This window comes from Somniosus microcephalus, chromosome 2, assembly GCF_052327205.1.
Source record: "Somniosus microcephalus isolate GS21.2 chromosome 2, FLI_Smic_1.0, whole genome shotgun sequence".
NCBI lineage: Eukaryota > Metazoa > Chordata > Chondrichthyes > Squaliformes > Somniosidae > Somniosus > Somniosus microcephalus.
Window position 1 is genome coordinate 330368149 of NC_140988.1, and position 11344 is coordinate 330379492.

General features: G+C 44.3%; 1 protein-coding gene across 2 annotated transcripts in view; it reads right to left on the reverse strand.

Annotated features, from left to right (window-relative positions):
• The window catches only part of me2 (malic enzyme 2, NAD(+)-dependent, mitochondrial), a 119907-nt gene extending 108839 nt beyond the window's left edge, over positions 1-11068 (reverse strand). Inside the window, exon 1 of one of the 2 annotated variants that reach the window (XM_085974866.1) lies at positions 10927-11068. The gene's annotated coding sequence lies outside the window, so the exon portion shown is untranslated. The remainder of the gene's footprint in view (positions 1-10926) is intronic. The other variant, XM_085974857.1, reaches the window with a different exon arrangement.
• Positions 11069-11344: the final 276 nt, after the last annotated feature.

Genomic DNA, 11344 nt, shown 5'->3' on the forward strand with positions numbered 1-11344 from the left:
ATCTCTGCATGTGGAATTGTATGTTTTGTCAGCTTTCGCTCATGTACAGTAAAAATAAAAACACAAAAAGGAGGAAAGGGAAATCCTAAAAGAGAGGAATGCAAGCTATGAAAGAAGAAAAAGTTTTTTTTTTAAAATTTTTTTTTTATAAAAGTGCTATGCGAAAGGCAGCAGCAGGTCCCTCAACTCTTTGCCTCCCCCCCCCGCCCCCCACCTCTCAGTCTGTAGGTCCTACCTCGCACATTTTATTTTTGTCCTTTAAATTTCAATCCGTAAGCAACCCCGCAGGAGCTTTACTAGATTTAAAATTGAAATATTTCCTCTCAACCTCAAGATTATTTGTGTTTCCTTTAAGCAGGATTCAGCCAGGCAAGAGTTGTATTTGGAGAATTTTCACACCACAAAAAAAGTCCAATATCATCAATGGGTTTAGGGGTACTGAAGGTGTCAGTATTGTTCAGTTTATGCCATGCAGATACATTATTTTACACCAAAATTGATATTTGCGGGCTGTTGAGCTGTTCCTTTCGTAGGCAGGGCACGGAGGCAAGGCGGCAGAGAGAGAAAATGGCTTCCTGAGGGGCTATCTTTATACCCCATTGGGAGCCGTTATCTTGGTGCCCAAATCTGGATGTATCTGGGCTATACAAAAGGGATTGGTCTGTCCCCATTGACTGTAATGGGTTTGAATGTGTTTTCCCATTCATTTTAACTGGTTTGAGCTCAGTTTAAAAAAAGTCTCACTGAATCCTAAGTGTTCAGTCAACATCACTCAAGTGCTTTGTAAACAAAGCATTGTCCTGCGGTCACCGCCCAACCGCAATTGATTGACAGCTTTAAGTACTTAAGCCTTTCAGTCAACATTGTAGAGAGTTCTGTAAACAAACATCCTTTGTCCTGTGGGTGAAACTTCCTAAACTGCAGTTGATTGACAGTTTCAAGTACTTAAACATTCGCGCAGGCTGGTGTTTTCAAATCCTTTGTCAGCCCGTGATTGAAGATATACAGCCAGGCTGTCTTTTGTCTTCTGCCACGAGGCCTGACAGCCATTTTTGATGCTCTGGGTTTTTAAAGATATATTCCACCCAGGTTTTCTTTAATCAAAAATAATCTTCAGGGCTGTAGAAATTTTCCGAAATTCTTGCGAACCTTACAAGGGGGTAGATACAGATACTGAATTTTGAATCTTTGACTCAACTCATTTCCTACATTTTAAAAGCAAAGAAATGCTTGCACATAAGCTTATGACAAAGGTCATTGGTCAGTCAGAACCCACATTACATTTGAGTCACAAGCAGATAAAGCCGGAACCAGCTCAGAAAGCAGAACAGATAGAAATGTTTGAGGTCATGCTTAATTGCTTTGAGTAGCACTAACTGCAAATAAGGTTAAAGGCAACAAGGCTATAAAATGCCCTGAAGTTCACATCCATTTATTTGAATTGCTTGCTCTTACCTTTTCCCTTCCTGTTTTGGTTAAACTTTGTGTGCCTTACAGATCAGCAATAGCACTTGTGTCAACAAAGAAAAAAAATAGGTTGAGCAACACTTGTATAACTCTGGATGGGGGACAAGATGATTTTTTAAAGTTCTACTTATCCGTCACTCTGATGAGGCACTTCACATTTAATGTTGTGCTCACATCAGCTATGTTAATATGCAAATGAATGAACAAATAAATGAGAGGAGGCAGTTCTTCAGCTACTTTGGCACAGTTGATCACTATCTTTCTCCAACGCCTCTCCACCATCGTCCAGCTGGGTGGGACTGCACTCGCCTGGTTCCATTCTTATCTGTCTAATCGTAGCCAGGGAATCACCTGCAACGGCTTCTCTTCCCACTCCCGCATCGTTATCTCTGGTGTCCCCCCCCCCCCCCCCAACCAAGGATCTATCCTATTTCTCATCTACATGTTGCCCCTTGGCAACAGCATCTGAAAACACAGCGTCAGTTTCCACATGTACGCTGATGACACCCAGCTCTACCTCACCACCACTTCTCTCGACCCCTCCACGGTCTCTAAATTGTCAGACTGCTTGTCCGACATCCAGTTCTGGATGAGCAGAAATTTTCTCCAATGAAATATTGGGAAGACCGAAGCAATTGTTTTGGTCCCCGCCACAAACTCCGTTCCCTAGCGACTGACTTCAATCCCTCTCCCTAACATCTGTCTGAGGCTGAACCACACTGTTCGCGAAAAAAAAAACCAGACTTGGACAGTTGGTAGAAGGGATTACCTGGAGGCCATGTACGAGAACATGGCCATGTCTAGAATTTGGTGCTTACCATGGTTGGGTCGCAGAGAGCCAAGCAGATGCTGCTTCTGAAGCTCAGCACTTCCAACAGGCGGAACCAGTACTCAACAACAACTTGGATTTATATAGCGCCTTTACTGTCCCAATGTGCTTCACGGGAGTGCTATCAAATAAAATTTGACACCAAGCCACACAAAGAGATATTAGGACAGGTAACCAAAAGCTTGGTCAAAGAGAGGTTTTAAGGAGCGTCTTAAAGAGAGAGGTAGAGGGGATTGGGGAGGGGATTCCAGAGCTTAGGGCCTAGGCAGCTGAAGGCACAGCCGTCAATGGTGGAGTGATTAAAATCAGGGATGTGGAAGAGGCCAGAATTGGAGGAGTGCAGAGATCTCAGGAGGTTGTAGGGCTGAAGGAGGTTACAGAGCTAGGGAGGGGCAAGGCCATAGAGGGATTTGAAAACAAGAATGAGAATTTTAAAAATCAAGGTGTTGTCGGACTGGGAGCCAATATCAGTCAGAAAGCACAGGGGTCTTGGTGCGACTTAGGATACAGGCAGCAGAGTTTATGATCAGCTCAAGTTTATAGAGGGTGGAAGATGGGAGGCCGGCCAGGAGAGCATTGGAATAGTCAAGTCTAGAGGCAACAAAGACATGGATGAGGGATTCAGCAGCAGATAAGTGGAGGCAGACGATGTTACAGAGGTGGAAGTAGGCGGTCTTGGTGATGGAGCGGCTATTAAGTTAGAAGCTCATCTCAGGGTCAACTGGAACACCAAGATTGCAAAGGGTCTGGTTCAGCCTCAGACAATGGCCAGGGAGAGAGATGGAGTCGGTGGCTAGGGAACGGAATTTGTGGTGGTGACTGAAAACAATGGCTTCGGTCTTCCCAATATTTAGTTGGGAGGAAATTGCTGCTCATCCAGTACTGGGTAGAGTATGACATGTGTTCATGCTGTGGTCAAGAGGACAATGGCCCTCATTCATTTTTATAGTGAGTTATATTGCTCATTATACTCCTGTGAGGAGCTCCTGGCTCTTGCTATCTGCTTGGCAAAGCTTCAAATCTGTGCTGGTCTGTTATCTAAATGAACAACCAGCTATTATCCTCGTTGGTGAGAAGCAGGCAGGGGATATCTGGAATGAAGCTGGTTCCAAGATTACGTACCCACTGATGGAAGTTTGGAACCAAGACAATCCTCTCCAGCAGACTCAATCCAATACTTGAACCAGGCAGGTCTGCAGTACTCCAGGACACTGCTGATCATTAATCAGTTAGGCTGGCTCGCCATGCAGTGTCATATAGCTGTAAATGTACATTTGACACAATCATGCTGTATAAAAATTTTCTTATCATGTATTGCAAATGATTTTCTGATACAAAAGCTGGAGGTTGTGTCCAGGCACAATGCAACTTAGAACGGCATAAAGATTCTGGCATACTCCAGGCACAGCAAGAAACTCGAACTTTGTATGCATGAGGGAAGAAAAATCCCCATACGCTGTGAAACTAACAGATACCATACTAGGGAAGATCTTTTTTTAAAAATCTTGAAGTCTATAATAAGAGTAATCAACTAGATACAGTCTCATACCTAACTTTGAGATACACTGAATGCACTAGTGAAAAATATCAGTCTCAATATTAAAGCCATCAGTTCTGTAAGCAAAAATTAACAGTTACATGATTAACAGACACAGAATAATGTGTTATTTTGCACTATATGGCAGACACATAGCATATAAAATTATTTCAAGGCTACCAACACTTGAAACACAAGAACAAATTATTGAGTACAATAAAGCCCATCCAATATCCTCTTTTGCCATTTCTTGAATCCCTGTCTGCTTCAAGGAATTTCTTATACTATATTTCACAACATCATCTTTTAGAAAATCAGAAAGAACTTTTTCACCCATTTACTCTAAACTTCCTCCTTTTGAACTTGTGTCTTACATAGTATTTGAACCATTGAACAATATTTTGAACAGCCCAAATGTTTTTGCCTGAAAAACCAGTGAATATAGGCCTAGAGGGAGTGCTGTCAAAATTTGCAGATGATACAAAAATAAGTATAGTTAATTATTTAGAAGACCAAATCAAGTTGCAAAGTGATATTGATAAAATGGGGGAATGGGTTAAAAAGTGGCAGATGGAATTCAATGTTAGGTAATGTGAGGTGATGCATTCTGGTAAAAAAATAACAGCAGTAATTACAGTCAATGAGTGTGTGCTTAGTGCTGTGGAACAGCAGAGGGATTTGGGGGTACAGGGTCACAGAACATTAAAGGCAGCATCGCAGGTTGATTGGGCTCTGATAAAAGCTAATGATATTCTAGGTTTCATCACGAGGTACAGAATATAAAAACCAAGAGATAACGAGGAGCCCATGTAAAACCTTAATGTCGCACTGTATGCAGTATTGAGCTCTTTACTGCAAGAAGGATATCAAGGTTTTGGAGAGGGTACAACATAGATGCGTTAGGATGCTATCTAGTAAGCAGAAATACAACTACAAGGAAAGACTTGGAAAAATTGGGTCTTTTCTTATTAGATTTTAGAGTGAGATGGTGGAAGTGTTTAAAATTATGAAAAGAGACAGGGTAGTTTCTGGTAGTTGCAGGGTCCAAAAAAAGCCATAGATACAAGATTAAATGCAAGAGATTTGAACAGAGAACAGGAGAAACTACTCATTTCAGAGTTATGAGCACATGGAATTCACTTCCAGGGTAAGCGATTGAGGCAAAAACAATGTCAACATTCAAGATAGGATAGGTGGATGAAGGGAGAGGTTGAAGCAATGCAGGAACAGGCTGGGGAAATGTAATTAAAATTATTTGCCTGCAGAGGGTAAAAGTTGACATGGGCTGGTTGGACTGAATGGTATGTTTCCACATTGCATTTCATACATATTTCTATGAAAAATAATTGATGTACATATATGGCAAACATTCCATCCATGGAATGGAATTACACTCCACGTGTGCCAAGTTCAAGTGTTGCGAGACAGATTCCTAGAGAGAATCTCGCACTTGACTTTCATGCGTAAGTCACATTGGGATCAGACGCTCAAGCCAGGCTGGCACTTTTATGCCGATGCAATCCCTTCACCTATGTTTAGTGTACATGGCCTCACTTTACATCTTTCAAATGTACATCGCCTCTCCACCACTTTATTCTGGTGCATACAGCTTCCCTTTAGGTCTTATGAAGTGACAATTTAATATTACTCTATCATATTGAGAGCATTTTAAAAGCAGCAATATCGAACTCAAGTGGCTTTCACTTTTCCTCTCTTTAGAAGATTTACATTTGCCATCTTAAAGAATTCTCCAAGCAGATACAACCCCAACAAGTTTCATTATTGGTTATGGAGCTAGTTTAGATTTCTAACATTAAATTAGAGTGACAAAAATCAGTAGCATCATGTGCTTTCAGTAACAGAAAATCTAATTATTTCTTCCAAACTATTTTATTTTAAATACATACTAATCATCTTCTTAGGCAGTCCCTCGGAACCGAGAATTACTTGCTTCCACATTAAAAATGAGTTTGCAGGTGACTGAGGAGTCCAATGCGGGACCTACAGTCTCTGTCACAGGTGGGGCAAACGGTGGGTGGGGTGCTTGGGTTGACGTGCGCTCCTTGTGCTTGCTCCCGGTGAAGAGACTCAAGGTGTTCGGCGCCTTCCCAGATGCTTCTCCTCCACTTCGTGTGGTCTTGGGCCAGGGATTCCCACGTGGTGGTAGGGATGTTGCACTTTTTCAAGGATGCTTTGAGGGGGTCCTTGAAGCGTTTCCTCTGCCCACCTGGGGCTCTCTTGGCATGTTGGAGCTCCGAGTAGAGCGCTTGTTTTGGGAGTCTCGTATCATCCCCCTATGTGATCCGTCCATCGGAGCTGATCGAGCGTAGTCAAAGCTTCGATGCTGGGGATGTTGGCCGAAGCGAGAAATCAAACATTGTTGCGCCTATTCTGCCAATGGATTTGCAGGATCTTGCGGAGGCAGCGTTGGTGGTACCTCGCCAGTGCTTTGAGGTGCCTGCTGTACATGGTCCATGTCTCTGAGGCATACAGCAGGGCGGGTATCGCTACTGCTCTGTAGACGCAATGTGGATTCCGCCCACTAAGGGGCGCAAAGGACACGATCTTCACTGCACGTCAATCACAAGAGAAATTCAGGGAACAGCACCAACCGCTGTACATAGCCTTCGACACTGTCAACCGTGAGGGATTATGGAGTGTCCTCCTCAAATTCGGCTGCCCTCAAATGTTTGTCACCATCCTCCGCCTGCTTCACGACGACATGCAAGCCGTGATCCTGACTAACTGTTCCACCACAGACCCAATTCACGTACGGACCGGAGTCAAGCAAGGCGGTGTCATCGCACCAACGCTCTTCTCGATCTTCCTTGCTGCAACGGTCCATCTCACCCTCAGTAAGCTCCCCACTGGAGTGGAGCTAATTTACAGAACAAACGGGAAACTGTTCAACCTCCGTCACCTCCAGTCCAGAGCCAAGGTCGTCCCATTCTCTGTCGTCGAATTACAATATGCAGACGACGCTTGCATGAGGTCGAACTCCAAACCATCATCAACACCTTCACTGAAGCGTACGAGAGCATGGGCCTTACACTAATCATCCTAAGACAAAGGTCCTCTACCAACCTGCCCCCGCCACACAGTACTGCCCCCCTGATTATCAAAATCCACGACAAGGCCTTGGACGTGAACCACTTTCCATACCGCGGGAGCCTACGGTCAACAAGGGCAGACGTCGATGACAAAGTCCAACACCGCCTTCAGTGTGCCAGTGCAGCCTTCGGTCGCCTGAGGAAGAGAGTGTTTGCAGACCAGGACCTCAGACCCGGCACTAAGCTCATGGACATACTAATACTGCAGCGTCAATGTCAGTGATCATTGCATCCAACAATGACGCAATTTATTAATCTACATTGATTTTAAACTAGGATATTATTTCCAGCTTTTCCCACTCCCACTTAAGTTATTGAAATGAGAAACTGCTAAATTAAAAGATATTCCATAATCTGTACTGCACACAACTGGCAGATATTATAAAATAGTATAGGTAGGCTCTCTTAAGGCAGTAACATCTGGAGTTACAATGCCCAGATCTACCAAAATAATCTGTTTGATGTGAGCTGTCTGCAGGTTGTTTTTCTTTGATCTGATCCCTCACTCCCATATATTTTACTACTATCTTTGCCCTTCTGTCACCTCTTCCCCTCCCAAGTCTGTTTACCAAAAAACAGCATGCAAACATTCTAGATGTAACACTGTCTAATGTAAATTCCTGTTATCATACTTTATGGGAGCTAGAATATCTTCAGATTCAATTGACCTGCCCCTAAAACCAGGTTCCTCATTTGCAGCCCACCCAATCTGTAATGGACCCAAGCATTAATTTCAACAATGTAAAGCAATTAAACCATGTTGCCTTAAAAACAGACACACATCTACTTTTTTAGAAAAGTACTGTAATTAGTCTGGTGCCATCAAAAAAGGAGCAACACACCACTTAAAGAAGCTAGAGTTTCATAAATGCAGCCCAACTAAAGCCTTTTAAGGGGAATGATTTCTCCCCTAGCATTTCCCAATTTTTGCAGCTACTTTACAAAAAAAAACACCCACAAAATAGTTTACTGGTGCTATATCAAATGCACAGCTGGATAGCCTGGCAACTTTAAGTCCTACTCCAAGATAGCGGCCAAGGGAGCATTTGGGAAAGCTCCAACTTAGAAGAAAAATTTAAAACGTTCATCCAGGATTTGGTTAACAAATCATTTAATATTGTATTTTAACTGTGGCATAACCCCATTTAATATATTATCTTAACAGGCTAGATAACTTTACAATAGTTATTAGAATATTTACAGGAACCTTACCTAGTTTCATTTAAAACAGGTGCTGGGAAACAAAAGACACATGTCAGCAACCAATCTCACACAGTTGTATAATGTAAAAGCTGCAGTGCAGTTGTGGATTTGCATCAACACAGAAATAGCAGCATCTCAAGGTGACTAATCCATGCAGGGTGTCATATACTGATGAGTTTGGAGTAAGTATAACTCCAGCTATAAAGTTATCATATGGTTCCATATATTCACAGATCCTTTCAATGTCCTGCTCTCCCTCGTATTCTTTATATAAATGAATTCCATGTTTAACTGATCTTGTATAATCTGATTGTCTATCTGGTCATTAAGCAATGTTAGAAGTTATACATTTATTGAACACTCAGAAAAACAGTCCCACATATCTACTTGCATTGCTCCACCACCAGGATGGGCATTGCAAACCCTATTCCAGCTATCGCAGCACTGAACTTACTTCAGGTGATGCCGCATTAAAATGCAAATGGCTAAAAAGGGTTGTAAGGGTCACAAGGATCCCAAGGACACAGCAGGGTCCCAGAAAGCTGCGGATCGCCCGAGCTAAGGGGGCATTTCCCCAGAAACCTGTTTAAACTGTGTGATTTTGAATTGCGTGTGCGTGGTAATTTCTAGTTTAAGCTGAGGGGAAGGTGGGGGTCTCCCAGTTGGGGAGAGGCCATACGAGAACCTCTACCCAGAGTTGGAAGGGGTCCCCGGACCCCGGAAAGGAGGAATTTTTGGATCCCATGAAAAACATTTTCTTTAAAAAGGCAACACATCATTCTCAACCGACAGAACATTCCAGAAGGAAGGGTGAACTGGGGGCCATTAGCATCTAAAGGCCCTGGTCACCCCAACCCAAAACACCAGATGCAACACCTCTACAGGGCAAGAGCTCAACCCAAAACAAACCTCACAAAGAGGGAACAGACTGGTCAGAGCCAGGAGCTTCCAAAGCCAAACAAGACAAAGGAAAAGGATTAACGGACAATCTAGTCTACACTTCGCACCTACTCACACTTTGAGCACCGGACCGGACACAAAGGGACAGCCATCACCAGACCATTATTGGTATCTAAAGACAAAGGACTCTCAAGCCCAGATACAGTATAACTGGGGTGAGAATCTCACAGACAGCATGTGCGTGTGGAGGCAGAGTCAAAGGAACGCCCGACGAGAAGGAAGGAAGAAGCAGCCCGCGGACCACGGAGGCATCGGAACCAGAGACCGGAGAGCGAGGGGGGGGGGGGGGGGGGCGGAGAAAAGCGCGCTGTTCCGGACCGAAAGCGTTTTCAAAACCGTACGGAAGGGGACTGTGAGTATGAGCTTTCCTCAATGAGGATCACCCCACTTAGTGATAGGAGGATGGGAGGCTGGTGGTAATAGGAATAGGGTTTAAGGTCATTTTAGTTCGGTTTCACCCTATGTTTTCCCTTCCCAGAACGATTGGTCAAGTTTAAAGTTCTATGTTTAAGGTGCTGTTTTAAGAACTTGTTCAGGTTTAAAGACATCAAGGAACTTTCAGTGGGAAGTGCTGTGTGGAGTTCGGTACTGAGATTATTGCCTTGCTTGTGTTTCACGTGTCCAAATAAAGTGAGTTGTATCTTTTATCCGGTGTCTGCTTCTGGTTACTGCAATTTGAATCTGTCACAAATGTCCAAGCTGTAATTCGCGTTGTAGAACAGTAGTGGGGGAAGTGGGATTCAAAACCTCACGCCAGTAATTTGGGGGATGAGCTGCAATTGGGAATGAGCAGTTAGATTAAGTGGGACAGGCTGAAACTCTGCCTGGGGTTGTATCTGGTATAAACAACCAAGAAACACTTACTCAGAGAAATTCTCTGAGGACTGTGATTTGCTATAAACAGTCAAAAGCCCCAAACTCCTCAGGGACTGTACATCAGCCTGAGGTACCCAGGACTACCTGGGTGTAAGATAACCCCCCTTACAGGTTTCTTTTTAAACTGCATGCAGTTTGGCGCATTTCTTGAAAAGTCTTTCTATAAAATGAACGGTCCTCCAGAAAGTTAAACTGATAAGGAATTACATAATTAACCAAAAACATTCTGGGCTCAGAGAAATGCTCCACTGTGCAACGGCCCAGTCCCATCCTCAGCCAGTGGCTCAGTGGGTAGGTAGCACTCTCGCCTCAGAGTCAGAAGGTTGTGGGTTTAAATCCCACGCCAGAGACTTGAGCACAAAATCAAAGGCTGACACTCCGATGCAGTACTGAGGGAGTGCTGCACTGTCAGAGGTGCCGTTTTTCAGATGAGATGTTAAACCGAGGCCCCGTTTGCTCTCATGTAAGTGTAAAAGATCCCATGGCACTATTTCAAAGATAAGCAGGGGAGTTATCCCCGGTGTCCTGGGCAACATTTACCCCTCAATCAACAGAACAAAAACAGATTATCTGGCCATTATCACGTTGCTGTTTGTGGGAGCTTGCTGTGCCCAAATTGGCTGCCACATCACTACAATGACTACACTTCAAAATTACTTCATTGGCTGTAAAGCGCTTTGGGACGTCCAGTGGTCGAAAGGCGCTATATAAATGCAAGTCTTTCTTTCAACAGAACAGGACCAGCATCCGGTAAACAGCATCCTCCACACAGACCGACCCACCCACCCACCAAAGCCGCATCTTTCTGGCCGACCGGCTGCGCATGTTCGAATATCAGATTCCCAGCGATGCCATTTCTGTAAATCAGAAAACCGTACTGTATCCGCTAGAAGGAAGTTAGTGTTTTTTTTTTAATTGCCCAGGGGCCGGGCGGAACAACTTACCGCGACGCCAACCTCCACCAAACTCACTCACGCCCGCCCAATCTTAGCCTCAGCCAAGCCACAGATCTCGAACGCCAGATCGCACGCCCCAACTGTCGCCGTGACCTTCAGCCGCCTCCGTTCCAGATGACGCGGGCGAAACGCCGGCCGCGACTGACCAATGGAGCGAACGATGAGCGCGCCTTGTGATTGGCAATCGAGCCGGTCCAATGGGAACTTGAGAAAAGCAAGAGCGCGCGCGCGAGGCCGGGCCGGGCCGGGTGGGCACGTTGTGGCTGTTTCAATTGGGAACCAGTGGGAGGAAAGTTTTGTGTGGGCAGTAGAGTTGTTATGTCCTTCCTCTTTCGATAAAGGTTATGGCCCGTGTCTGTTACTAAAGTGATGAAATGCAGATTTTAATTTCTCAAGCATATACTGC